We start from the raw sequence: 14,473 nt of genomic DNA on the forward strand, positions 1-14,473 counted from the left end.
ATGTGGTTCTGGGCAACCTGATCTAGTTCAAGATCTCCCTGCTCATTGCATGAGAGTTGGACTAGATGAGCTTTGAAGACCCCTTCCAACCCAAACTATTCTATGATTCTGTTTGTATCAATCAGTGCTCCTTCAATAATCACAATTCTAGAAAGCTGCCAGATGAGGTGGCTTTAGAGTCCTGTGTTCTGCTGAAATTGACACCGAGAGAGATGCTCACTTAGATTACTGAGCTTTAACGGAGCTACAGGGCCACAAAGATGATCAGGGGACTGGAGCGTCTCCCTTATGAAGATAGGCTGAGAAAGTTGGGGCTGTTCAGCCTGGAGAAGAAAAGGCAATGTGAAGACCTCATAGCAGCCTTCCAGTATCTGAAGGGGGCTTATAAGGATGCTGGGGAGGGACTCTTCATTAGGGACTGTAGTGATAGGACAAGGGGTAATGGGTTAAAACTTAAACAGGGGAAGTTTAGTTTGGATGTAAGGAAGAAGTTCTTTACTGTGAGGGTGGTGAGGGACTGGAATGGGTTGCCCAGGGAAGTTGTGAATGCTCCATCCCTGGTGGTGTTCAAGACCAGGTTGGACGAGGCCTTGGGTGGCATGGTTTAGTGTGAAGTGTCCCTTCCCATGGCAGGAGGGTTGGACACAGATGATCTTTAGGTCCTTTCCAACCCTAACTATTCTATGATTCTATTCTGGGACCTGGAACTCCTGCTTATCAGCCACATACTTCTGGGCTAAAACATTTTCTCACCAGATTGTTTTCAATTAAGTTATTCTGTCTTTAATGGATTGTGGGCATTTCAGAGTAATTCTGGTTTGAATGAACAGACACCCAGCTAAGTGACTTATTGCTACGTAGATCTCCAGCTTTATGTGTATTTCTGATATCAGATCATGTGATCAGCCTACACGTAGGATAAGGAGAAGTTTGCTGTTTCTTTCTCATGTTCTCAAGCCTACTGCCTGAACCCTCTCTCATCTGCTTTTGAAAATCAGATGAAGTGGCTGTGCTCGCCCTGGACACCATATCTGGAATACAGCCTTGTTTCTCTGCACTTAGAGAAATACTACTACAGTAGTAAAGGCACTTTTGAGTCATGTTAGCCTGCTTTTGGTCTGTCATTTCTTCCCATAGAAGACATTGAAAGCCGCAGAAAATAGCAGGTATTACCTAGGCAATGAAGCAGCATCCTAATAGGACGTAACCTCAACAGAGATCCAGGGTGCTTGTGGCTGCCAAAGGGAAGGATGGAGGGAAGAAGCGAGGAAATGTAGTCCAGATAGTGTGGTCATAGCTGTGGCTGTTTGTGAGTTGGTATCTCCAAGCAGCAGTGCCAATGTGATGAGGGCATCTGCTTGCACATTTCAGAAAAGCAGATGAGCAAGTTTTCATTTAAAAGAAGACCCAAGATAAAGCAATTGCTACAGTTTGCTTTGCTGCAGTCCTTTGGCCACAACCTCCTCCCTCAGCACTGTTTCTAAGAATATGCTACTTTCAGCTTTGCAAGTGTCACATACACTGTGAACTCCTTAGGAAGTTTTATACACAAATAGACTTCTTCACAGTGCTAACAGGAATCTCGCTTGTCTCTGAGATCATTCAATGTTTTAAGTAATTTGGATTATGAGAACTATCAGCCGTTGCACATTCATTTTTGGTGCTGAGTTCTTTGAATTCTTGCTGTGTGATTCCAGGGAAGGATCAGGCCACCCAGCTGCACAGCTGTGGTTGCATCAGTGAGACTGCCCCGAGTCTTCATGAAGTGAGGCTCTGGCCCTATCTACTGAGAGAATTTGTTAAACCATGTCCAGACTTTTGCAAGGCCAGCTCTGCCTCACAAACCTGACACTTCTCAGGGAAGAGGGAGGGGGGTTTCCTGAGGCCTCTCATGTATCTGTCATGATGACAAGTTTCTTTAAAAATGTAGTAGGATTACTATAACTTGTTTACAAGCCTGTTAATAGTAAAACAGAAACTGAAATTATACATGCAGTTCTGCTAATGAGAGCTTTGAGGTTGTTTTGTTTTAATTCAATGGCCATTTGACAGGAATAAAATCCACTGACTCAGAAGATCTTTGATTATTTAGAGACTCAGAACAAAAAAAAAACCCTGAGTTTTCTTACCCATGCCACTAACATGTCACTTGAATCACTTGATAAAAACCTAGTGTTGATCTAAACTAATGTTACAAGTAAACAGTGAAATGCTAGAAAAAGGCAGCTACTTTACTGGAAACTCTTCATCCAAGGGCTATTTCTGCTGCACAGGCTCCAAGCAGCTGCTGCACAATATGACATGATTATCTGAAAGGCTGTACCTTGGAGTAAGAGGAACACTACTGATTTTCATTTTGAGGAGTTACTGAAACCTAGGAGGAAAGGGAGGGATTGTTAAGTTCCAGGTAAAGTAGAACAGAGGTAATGACAGCTGCATGGAAGGCAAGTGGATGGGCAGCTGAAATGTCTGGCTGCCTTTAAAGCTGCATAATTCTGTACTAGCAAACTTCGGGGAAAAAGTCAGGTTTGTTTTCCAGGAAGAGATAATAATGTAGAAACCTCTTTCTTGTGGCTTTCTTTAATCACATTTAGGGATGGTGTTAAAAGCCAAACACACCCAGAGAGATGGTCCCTTTGAACTACGAAAGCCCAACACATCCCAGGCTCAGTTCACTGAATGAGTGCTTTACAGAAAGTTCCAGTCATCTCTGGTGTTGAGCTGACCTGCTGGACCTTTCTCAAAAACAACTCTTTCAGCAGCCTTTGCTGTTGCATCATTGTCAGAACTACTCAAGAAAACACGTCACTGGAACTGCCATCAACATGCATGTGCCATGTTGGATATTTCTCTTCAAACATTTTTGAACACGTTTGACAATAGCTGTACAAATCCAGTTAAAATTTTTCCCTAGCTGAGTAGTCATTTCTCCAGAACTGTGCCTGGGAACATTTTGCTGATATACCATAGTATCCCATTTCGTTTCAGATTTGTAGGTCGCCACTTGTTTCTAGTACAGATTGAGCTGTCATTTTTTACAAATGAATGGGCACAAATAAACCCCTGTCTTGCATCCCTTCAGTGTTTCCTAGGAGGTCTGAGCTGTTTGGTGCTTTGTGTGCTACGTCTGTGAAGCACCTTTAGAAAGCAGAGGTATAGCAAGTTCTGCTGCAAGCAGAAACACAGAGACATCTCTGATCCTAGCAGGGATTTTTGTGTCACAGAGTTTCACTGCTACTCAGTGGAACAGTGAAGAAGTTAATTTGCTTTAGCTCAGCCTGTCAAGGGGTGATTCTGTTGCACTGAGATCTAGGGCTGTATGGTGACAAAGCAGTTGCTTTGCGAAGTTAACATTGGGAATGAGTCGCAGCCCCTTTTGTTTCCTTACTTAAATCTATGCTATCTTCTTCAGCCAGAAGGAGCAGCCGAAGCATAGCAGACTCAAGCGCACAGCCTGTCAACACGTCCCCGCTGCTTTCCTACCTGGGGAAAAACATTCTCCAGTGAGTAAGTACTGCCCTGCAGGGTTCCTCTCACGGGTGCTACTCTCTTACCTCAGGTATGTGCTAAATACTGAGAAAGCTGAAGGTTTAAAGAAGTGTCCTGCAGCAAGACAAAAGGACTTAACAGCTCCTGTGCAAGAAAGTAAGAGCATGCTGGCCTAAAGCCCACTCTTTCTTTTTAGGAAATTACCACCAGGCAGATTACAACAATCATTTCATTTTCCAAATTATAGGAACCAACCACATGTTCTGTGAAGATGACCTTGGATTCCAGTAAATGCAAAAAGTTACTGTTGTTTCTTCCCCCCTCCTTTTTTTCCTTCCCATTTTTCCAAGAACTCACTATTGTCTTGTATGCCTGCTTTGAACCAGTGATGGTCTGTGTGTACAAGTCTTCTGAACGAAGCTTTCTGATAATCCCTGCATATGCCTGCTGTTAGCCAAAAGGTTTTAATTCTTCATGCTCTGAGGTCAGAGAAGACTGCTGTTTCTTCATGCTCTGAGGTCTAAACCTCCACAGATCATTGGAAACTTTCTCTCCATTGTCAGATGGAGATGTCAGATCAGAAGGGCAGGCTCTTATTCAGCTGCAACCCTTTCCCTGAGGAGAATTTAGTTTCTGGAAAGCTAACCTCTGGTGGCCCTACCTATAAAATCACAAATTAAATCTGATCTGATGCAGAAGAAGTAACTAGGCAAATAAAATAGGCTGGTTTTCTCCAACTCTCGCTACTTTTTGTGCAAAAGAGGTTTCTTATGTTTTATCAAAAACTCAAATCCTTTTGAATTCTGTTTTGTGATCACTGTCAACTTTCTGCAGCAATTCAGAGAGAAACTGAAGCTTTAATTCTGTATTGCTTGCTAATGCTGTTCACTGTAAATCTGAAATGTACTTGGATTAGTCAGTGGCATATTTTTTCTCTTTGTCAGTCTTTTATTTTACTCCAGAAATATTCAACTTTGATTGCAGCTATTTTGGTTTGGGTTTGGGTTGTTGGTTGATTTCTAGTTTTGTTTTGTTGCACTTGGGGTTTTGGGTTGGGGTTTTTTTTCCTCTAATGAAATCTAAATTTAGCATTTAAATTTTTAACTTATCCTTCCTGGAGAATTAATGGAGACAAAGTTCTGTACTCAACTCTTCAGCAGTCTTTTCATATCAGTAAGGCCATTTCTTTTCTGTGACAAGTAGCAAAGTCAATCACTTTACCTGTTTGGACCTCACCTGCCACATTATTAATAGATTCTGAATGATTTCTCTCAGCTGTTGTGTGCATCCTTTCAGTTCAGCATTTTATTCCAGTATGGTCCTGCAATAGCTGTTCAGTGACTCTGGTCTAGATTGAAAAGTTTGTCTTTTCTGAATTACTGGTTTGCTACATCTGGTAAGCAAACAGGAGCTGGTACATCCTAGAAGCTCCTCCTTGAAGATCTGACTTGTTCTGTAGTACACAAGGGAGTTTCTTAATTACAGCAGTGTGGAGGTTAAGGCAAAGAATGGGACTAACGGGACAACCAGAAATCCTAAAATAAAAAAATTCTAATCTAGCCCAGCCATATACTCTTGCTGCTGTTTTGCACTGGTTCTGACACTTCTTGGATGCTTTTTCTAGCTATTTTAGCTCCTTAATGTGAAATGACTGTTGTGTTTTGGGTTTCTTTATTAAATTTTTTTTTGTCCCTAAGATAGCAAATTATCTTGCCTCTGGAAAGGTTCAAGAGCTACCATAGAGGATGAGGTGTAATTCTACAGCCCAGAAACAGAGATGGAGAAAGGCCAAGTTGTGGGGGAAGTTGCTGGATTGTCTCAGCTATCTGTGACACCTCACTCTTGAGCTGTTTAAATAACTCCATGCCTACATTGTTTCTATCACAGGGTATATAGAGCCCCAGCTTTCTAGTTACTAGCTTGCAGGAAAGAGCTAAAAGTAATCAGAAAAAAATCACTTTTAGGAATGCAAAATATAGATTGGGACTTATTTTACTTACCAGCCTTGACCAACATGCTAAGAGAGAATGCGTTTTGATTTAGAGCAGCTCATAGAAAGGCTATGCTGGCCAAGCTGGTTAGAATAAATCATTCAGGTTACTTTTAACACTTCAGTGTGGGGCTACATAAGCAGTATGGATGAGCCTGCTTTTTCAGAGAGTGTCTTTTACATGCTGTCGTGGTTTAAACCCAGTCAGGTAACTCATTCACTCACCCCCCCCCCCTTCTTTCCCTCCCCTTACTCCCGGAGGGACGGAGAGGAGAATCGAAAAGAATGCAACTCCCACGGGCTGAGATAAGAACAGTTTAGTAACTAAGGTATAACACAAACCACTACTGCTACCACCAATAATAATAATGATAAAGGAAATAGCAAGGGAAGAGAATACATCACCTCACCACCAGCCGACCAATAACTCGCCCCCCCCAGCCTGACCAAGCACCGACCGATACCTCCTCCAACCCCGCAGTCTCCCAGCCCTTCCGGCTAACTCCCAGTTACATGCTGGGCATGATGTGCTGTGGTATGGAATACCTCTTTGGTCAGTTTGGGTCAGGTGTCCTGTCTCTGCTTCCTCCCGGCTTCCCCTCCTCCCTGGCAGAGCATGAGGCTCACAAAGTCCTTGGCCAAACCAAAACATCGCTATCAGCTCTGTTCCCAGGCCGAAAGTCAAAACACTGCACTGCACCAGCTACCAAGAAGGAGAAACATGACTGCTATTGCTGAACCCAGGACACATGCTTATCAGTTTGGAGGATCAACCACTCAGAACACTATATGTATTACAGGAATGTACTGACAGCACTGTAATGTTTATGGAACTCTAGGATGAAAGTGGAAAGAATTATCTAATATAGGTAGAAAGAGGAGCAGCATCTGCCTTGTATGAATGGTTAAGGGAACTACCTTATAGCTCCTTGGTTGAAATTAGATCCTTTTTCAGTTCCCCTGAATAAATGCCTTGCCAAGTAAGGACTTCAAAGTGTATCAGATCACTTTTTTTAAGGAAAATCATGAAAATTTCACACAGCAACATCATGAGTGTAGCAACAATCATGAGCGAATGGATGCCACTTTCCCAATGCTAAATATTTCCATTATTACTTTCGAACAGCTCCAGCAATCTCTGCTTTGGCTCTCACTTACCTGAGTATACTCCCATTACTTCACCAGATATGGGAAGAGTCACCAGCCTGTCATGTGTCTAAGTGTGCCTACATACACCATCTTCACCTCTTCTCACTTTTCTCCCAGTCTCTGGCAGCATATGTGCCTACATACACCATCTTCACCTCTTCTCACTTTTCTCCCAGTCTCTGGCAGCATATGTTTTAGCTCGTATGGGTGCCTGGGACTCCTGCTGTCAGAAGTTATGTCCCGGGCAGGTAGATTCAAGCTTGCCAACTACCAGCTGGGTGGCTGTATTTAGGCTATTATCAAGCCAAAATGACTAATGCCTGTTGAAAGCCAGAGCAGGGTGGCTAAGAGCCAGCTCTTCCTGTACTACATAACTTCTTACAGATGCAGTACAGACACAGGGAGGAAGACTACCTACCTCTGTCCTTTGCTATCACCCAGCTCTAGCAGGCCTGTACTTGCTCAGTTCCCCTCTGAAAGGACAGGGCAGATTTCACAACTTCTGTAACAACAATTTTGGAAAGCCAACAGGAGGAGACACACGGATAGGGAAATGACACAACTGTTTCCTTATAGATTTCTCCTTGGTAAGCTGGTGGAAATCCCCTACTCCTTCCTTCCAGGTGAGGACATGTCCCCTCACCCACAGATTTTCCAGCTTTTTGAGGGTGAGGGAGCCATGACAGCCACTCATGGCACTCTGTCCTTTCTCTGCCTTGCTTACTTACAGCCTGATTGCAATGCAGCAGTTTTATGAGACTCCTGAAGCCATTTTTTTTTTTTTTAAGGGGATTCCCATCCCATGGATTGTGACTGCAGATAAACTCCTGAAGTGTTATTGGGGTGGGGAGAGGGCAAAGGGTGGAGAAGAGAGAATGGACTTGTGACATGATTTCCTTCTGTTGCCACTGTAGAGTTCTCTACAAAGCCTTGTTTGTCCACATACAGGGACTGAGCCCCTTCCCATAGGAACTGGTAGCGTGTCTCCATGATAAGGAAGAAGTTGTTTACTGTGAGGGGGGTGAGGAGCCCAAAGAAGCTGTGGCTGCCTCATCCCTGGCAGCGTTCAAGGCCAGGTTGGATGGGGCTTGGATAACATCGCCTAGTGTGAGGCGTCCCTGCCCATGGCAGGGGCAGCGGAATGAGATGATCTAAAGGTTCTTTCCAGCTCTAACTATTCTATGATTCTGTGATCCACAACAGACCAGATTGTTTGTACAATCAGTAGCAATGTATGAGACCACAGAGCGGAAATAAGTCTACATGGAACAGCATAAAAGTATGATGTATTTCTGGGGGGGATTAACTAACAAGAACTTCAGAGAAGGGGCCTTACCCTCAGCATGGGAGGCTTAGTAGTTGTTTCTTAAGTCATATGGCAAAGCGGTTATCCTAATGACCATACCTAAGCCTGAAGCTCCTTGTACATTAAGGAAGGTGTATATGAACTGAAGAATTAAAGGATTAAAATTATGTCAGAGCCTTCTGGGAAACAGAGGAAGAGAAGAAGGGAAGGAAAAAACCAACAAAAACATGTTCAAACAATACTATTCCCAGGCAAATCATCTTTCCAAGAGAATGAATAATCAGATGTGAAAATCCTGAGCCAGAGATGGCTATGGCTTTTAGCCATGTCCTTTGGGGTTTTAAAAATAAAAGAAAGAGCAAAATCCTGAAATGAGATCTCAGTGTTACTCATATAACATGCTAGAAGCAGAACAGAGCATCTAAATACTTGAGCCTTCGGAAGCTGCTAAAGTACAAGAGCAACCAAATTCAAGTTTATCATTGATGATGTGGCAAATAGAAGACTAATATCCTGATCTGCACTCTGATTCTCTTAATTTAGGTCATTAACTTTCTGTCTGTGCAAAGCCAAAAGTTGGTGAAGAAGCATTTCTGACTTTCTTGTACTCTTAACACCTGAACTTCCTGTCAACTATCGACATCCTGTTTGTGTTACTGTCAGAGCTATGCAGGCACTTTACAGTCATATCTGATTAGTACTGGCCAGGCAGTGTTGTTTGATGGGTCATACAGTGAGTAAGCCTTTCTACTGAAATCAAGGCCCTTGACTAGTCCCTAGGAGGGAGTATACCTGTTGTGTCAGGCTGACACATGCACAGTCTAGTTCAGCTCTCTTCAATAGCAAAACTCCAACTTCAGTAGAGACTCATGACAGTATTTAGTTCTTGAAAAGTTCTCATTTTTATACTTTTGCTATTGGAAGACGTTTGTATTAAGTATGGTCTCTCTCTTCCACATCATTCTGCAATCAAACGTGAGAATCCTCAGGTAGTTCTGTTTGCCAACAAACATTTTGGCTTGGTTTGGGTTGGTGTTTTGTTTTGGTTTTTTCCAATAGCCTAGTAGCCAGAGCACTCACTTCCAAGAAGATTCAGTCTGAGAGAGAATTGGGTTTAAGTCCTTGTTGCCTCTGTCATAGGCAAAGGTCCTGCACTGCATAGGCTTTTGTGGAGGAGGGGAAGGCACTTTGATCTGTGGAGGCTGTTCCAAGAGTAGTGCATCTCTCTGGACTGAGCAGAGAGAGCAGGGGAGGTCTGCTTCAATTGCTCCCTGTGCCTGAGAAATCCTGTGATTTAGTCATACTCCAGAATTATTTCTGGATTTTAGTTATTCACTGTTAAATCCTTATTCATTCTCCTATGCACACTTCAGTCTCCAGATGCTTAATTCCTTTCCCTGGACTTGCTCCTGGGTTACCAGCTCAGTTTCCGGAAGTGGCTGAAGCAGAAGTCACAGACTGGAGTATTTCCAGAGTAGGACTAGTATTTGCAAGTCTGAGCTTCAGCTTGATCATATGAGAATATTTCTTTCATTTAGGCTTACAGTAAAATTAACAAAACTGGACCAAATTTGTAATATTAACTATCATCTTGTTCCCCTTAAACCTCTTAATACTGGAGCATACAGAACAGAAAACCTGAACTGATTTGTAAAACAAAGACTGAGTTCAGTGAAAAGCTGGTTATTCCCCTCCTCCACTATCAGTAACATTTGTAAGCATTATTTGGTGCTGCTCTTTTCTTCTTCTGAGCCTTAAATTTCCTAAAGGATCGTATCTGACCAGCAAATTTAGAGGACTGTGACATATATTGTTTTAACTGCAGTGATTCTGATGTAATTGTTATACAGTAAAATGCCCCATTTGTTGCATACCCTGCATGGAACAGGCCACTGGCTGTTCTGTTCAGATACATAAGCATTATGTCTCTTTAAAGTCACGTTAATAGCAAGCAGCATTACCACATGCAATGTAGCTGCTTATTAGTTACCAAGAGCAGATAATATTTATGCCAGCATTTTCATGGCAGGTCAATTATTTTGTTAGCACAGGCAACAGTCTATTTGTATTGTGCAACTCTTCCTAGGAACTGAACTGTGCTGGAGGACAGGAAATCATGGGAAGCAGGATGGACTTGAAATAAAACAAAAGGATTTGTTTTTCTTGTGTTTGGATGCCAGTGCCTCTTGAGCTAGAGTGACATACTGTACAATCTGTGCTTCTCATTATTCAGCTAAGCAAAAGGAAGACCTGCAAGAGATTAAAGTAAAAGTGAGTAGACTGTAGTTGTAATGATTGTCAGTTTAGTTTCTTTTCCCTTGATCTGTTTTGATGTGGTGACACGTGATCTCCACAGGTCAAACCTCCAGATTCTTGAACAGTTTTGAAAGGTGCTATTTCACAGAACTTCCTGAGCTGCACCTGGCCAATGCTATCCTAATTTAAATGTATAAATGACAGCCTAACCCAGTGGACAGTATTTAAAGTTCAGGCACTTCTGTATGTTTTATAGCTAGTGATGCCACACTACTTTCATAATCTGCCTGCTACATGAAGACTTTATGACTCAGACTGGGGAGTTTCATGAATCCTTTGCTCAGTTATGTAAAAAGGACACAGCTTTATGAAGGTGTTTAATAGGTGTCTCTTCCCCCTCCTTTTTTTTTCCTCTACAATCAGCCCATTATCTTAATTGTGCATTTAATGTGGATTAAGTTTGAATAAAAGAGAATGCATTCATTTCAGCTCAATCACTAGAGGCTGCTAAAACTGACCTGCAGTAAGTTCAAGCTTTAAAAACTGGGGCAACAGTAGCATAATCTGTATGGCTATTTAAGTGGCTTCCCCAAGTCCTCAAGGGCTCAGGCCTTCACTGCTCTCTGTGGGAACTGAGCAGTTTTGGGGCTATGCTGGATTATATACCATGTCTGAATCTTGGGGTAAAAAGCTCTGAGCTAACTGTATAATTGTTCTACACTTGGGACTCCTTTTTTTTTTATAACAGAGATTCCATCTGGCAAGAGAAGCTGTGAGAACCATCTGTCTGCCCTTGCAGCTGCTATTCCCCCTGTGCAATTCTTTCAAAACCCAGCTCATATTTTCTCTGGCTCTCTTGAATGCATTACCTCCTTCCAAAAGTTCACAGCCTTCCAGGATGCTTTCCTCTGACATGCTACAGTCTTCCCAGATTTCACACAGAATTTTCCTGTAGAGAGAAAACATATTCTCTCAAGGTTAGTTTTGATCTCAGTTCTGCTGACCACTAGAAATTGAATTAGGCTATGTAAGAAACCCTGAAGACCACTGGCCATTAGTTAAACCTGGCATTTGCTTCAAGCTGGCCCTGCAGTGATTTTTTTTGTTCCACCAAAGGCCAGCATTCAAGATAGTGGAATTACACATGCGCTCATAAATTCACTCAAAGCCTATCTATACCAGCTTGGAGTATGCCTATGGACTGTGTTTAGCATCTGTATGGAATTGCCTTTGGGCTTCAACTGGGCTTCTATACAAAATTAACAGGTAATGGTTTGTATACAGTAGTGTAACTACAGCAGGCTGTATGCAACAGTCAGCTTTTCCTTTCATTTGGGTCAGAAGTTCAGGTCTGGCAGATAAACTGTGGTATTTTAACATTCAAGGCGTCAGAAGAGATTATTCTTCCCCAGTAGCAATGCCACTGCTAAAACCTATCTATCTATCTGGGCTTCCAGTCCTAAAACATACTTTGGACTGATGTGAAATGTGCTGCATTTTAAAATCACTATTGTCTTGAAACTATTGAAATTACAGAAAAAATGAGATATGCAGAAGAGCAAGGGGAAAATAATATAGGGATGGCCAAGAAAGGCAGCCCTGGAATGTGTAGTCCTCACATTATACCTAGTATAGAGATACAGCCTTAATTGTGAGTCTCTTAATGCAGATTTGCAAGTCCTAAAATATTTCAGTATCTGTGATTGAAATTGTCATCATATTCACCTTGGCAATGAGCTTGTGTATGGTTAGGCATACAGTGCCTAAACTGCATTTGTGAGGAAGAAAGATTATCAAGGTTTTATTAGTTCTGAAGTATAATAAAAAAATACACAGAACAGGTTGTGCAGCTCACATGGACAACTTCAATCATATTTGTTTGAAAATTACATATAAAATAATAGACGTGAGAAAATACTCATAAGAGCAAATACTTCCTGATACCTAGGCCTTTGTACTTCTATTCACCAGAGTTAAAAGACTTTTCCTAGACACGTGTGTGTATTACAGTAAATCTTCCAGGACTAGAGCATAATACCCATTGAACAAGTAAGGGAATGAAAGCATGGAGAGGTTAATAGAGTCAGAGTTTGAACCAAGAGACTTTTATCCTATTGTCAGAAAAATGTGGCATTTGTTGTGGTTTCAGCAGGACAGCTGTAAAAAGACTAGAAAGAATGAACTAAAAAAAGATAAACCTCTCTTTACTGAATACTCTGTTACTGAAAACCTTGCAGTGTTGCCTAATGGTCCAGAAAAGATGATACAAGTTCTGTTATGTGCTGTGAAAAATCAGTCTAAATTATCCATACAGGTAAAAGCTGGGTGGGAGATTACAAAGTAGTAGGATTTATAGAATAATCATATTCTATAGAGAGGCCAGAATGAAACTAAGGGTTCCTGATGCCTTGGAAAGGGCTCTGTCCACGAGCCTGAGGTGTAATAGTTTCACTCAAACTCTTTATGAATAGGTATTTTGTACAAATTATGTAATGCAAGATTAGAGAATCACAGGGCAGGAGATAATTTCCTTGTTTGGAGTTAAGAACTGTAAGTCTCATTTCAGCAGCGCTTCACCCAAAGGCTGATTTTTTTTCCTTTTTATATTCTTTTCCTATCCCAAGTACTTCTGTAGCTAACTGGAGCATCCTTTGTGCTTTACAGCTTCAGTAGGCCGTGCTGTTTCACACTCCTCCTCATTCTGTGCTCCTGAAACAAAAACTATTCTCCTTTATTTGCAAGTAGACTCAAGAGAAAATCCCTCTGACCAGTATGTACATAGCTTCTGTTCAATGCCAGATGGGTATGTGGGCCACTTACTCAGCTTTGAATATTAGATTTGAAGTGTTGCCAGTGTGTTCTGTACTAAGCTTAAAGTCTTCAAAACTGTGTGTCCCTGGCAGAAAGTTGGACATTTAAACTCTTACAAGTGATAGAGACCTTTACAACTGCAACATACAAATCAGGTGAGATATTCTTACTCAATTCCCAAGTAGAAATCTGCAGCCTGTTAAAAAACCCATCCCTTAACAACATCCCTTAATTACCAATCTGACCTGGACTCCCGTTGTGACATTCAGTTTGGCCCTAAAGATGAACAGGCTGGCTGGGAAGCTCATCTCACCACCCATGAGATGCTTCCTGTGTCTGGCTTCTCAGGCTTTAGAGAAAGATGGAGAAACCCAGAAATCACTGTCCCTGTGTGAAAACACTCATGTCATCGCTGAGCCACCTTCTAGACTCCTGCTGCTTCAGCTGTCCACTCCAAAAAAAGAGTTAACTGCTCTTTACAGTGAGCAGATGAACTCCAGCAACAGATTTACAAAGGCTGGTTTTGGAAATGCTTTGCAAACCCAGTACTGAATGCTATAAACCAGTTTGTGCCTAGGGCTTGAGATGGTTTAGACAGCTCTGTCCTCTGAGCCAGTAATGAATGCCCTGTAAGGTCTAAGATTTCTCTCATTGCAGCCTTCTTTTTCTTTTCTTTACTGAATGGAAACTTAAAGGATTCATTTGGCATAACTGTAAAATTATGAGACAATATTTGTTGTAAATGCCAACCCTGCACCTTTGTAATTAATGTCCATACAGAGGAAAACTATAGCAAACTGAAAGTGAACAGCAGGTTGAACACATGCTCTATTATCACAGCACAGCCAGTCACTAGCTTTTTCTGTGCAGCAACAGTAGTAAGAAAATTGAAGTACTGAACTGTAGTTTCAGTTTGTTTTAAAGAGAAAGCAACTGCTATGTAATACTTGTAAAGCTTTCATGGCTCACTTAATTTTACCTTGTATAGCTGGCCTTGTTGGGAACCAGGAAGAAACATGGGGAAGGGTTCACACAATGTCTTTTAGGCACCTCATTTACAGAGCTAACTGCCCCCTGGCAGTTAGGCATATCTCTCTGAAAGCTTATGATTTGCACCTAACTCAGCTGTTTAAAGTAGCTGGTGTGAACTGGTAAGCAAATAGGAGTGTAAAGGGGACAGAAAACGTAAAATAATCTCTGAAGCATTTGTCAAAACTATTTCTGAACAGATTGTATATGTAGAATACATGCCAGAAGAGTCAAGCAAGAAGGTTTACCAATTTTTAATCTGGGGAGAGCTAAGAAAGTAGTTAGTAGCCTTACACCTTGTGAAGCATTGAGCATACTCATCTGCCATTACACTGGTAACTTTTCACTCTATCCTGACTTAACCTGGGAGCATTGTAACCAAATTAAAGGATGGCTTTATAGCTACATGAAAAGTACAGACTTTGAGATTTGATCCCACCTGT

The 14,473-nt window shown here is 41.7% G+C and overlaps 1 long non-coding RNA gene across 1 annotated transcript in view; it reads left to right on the forward strand.

The window, feature by feature from the left end:
* LOC130598453 (uncharacterized) overlaps window positions 1-14,473 on the forward strand; it is a 96,973-nt gene that overhangs the window by 48,738 nt on the left and 33,762 nt on the right. Inside the window, exon 6 of the long non-coding RNA XR_008972010.1 lies at window positions 3,420-3,559. This is a non-coding gene — a long non-coding RNA (uncharacterized LOC130598453). The remainder of the gene's footprint in view (window positions 1-3,419; window positions 3,560-14,473) is intronic.

Source organism: Pezoporus wallicus, unplaced genomic scaffold (assembly GCF_028554395.1).
Source record: "Pezoporus wallicus isolate ANWC-B61680 ecotype Strahan unplaced genomic scaffold, APGP_CSIRO_Pwel_v1 contig_4012, whole genome shotgun sequence".
Taxonomy (NCBI): Eukaryota; Metazoa; Chordata; class Aves; order Psittaciformes; family Psittacidae; genus Pezoporus; species Pezoporus wallicus.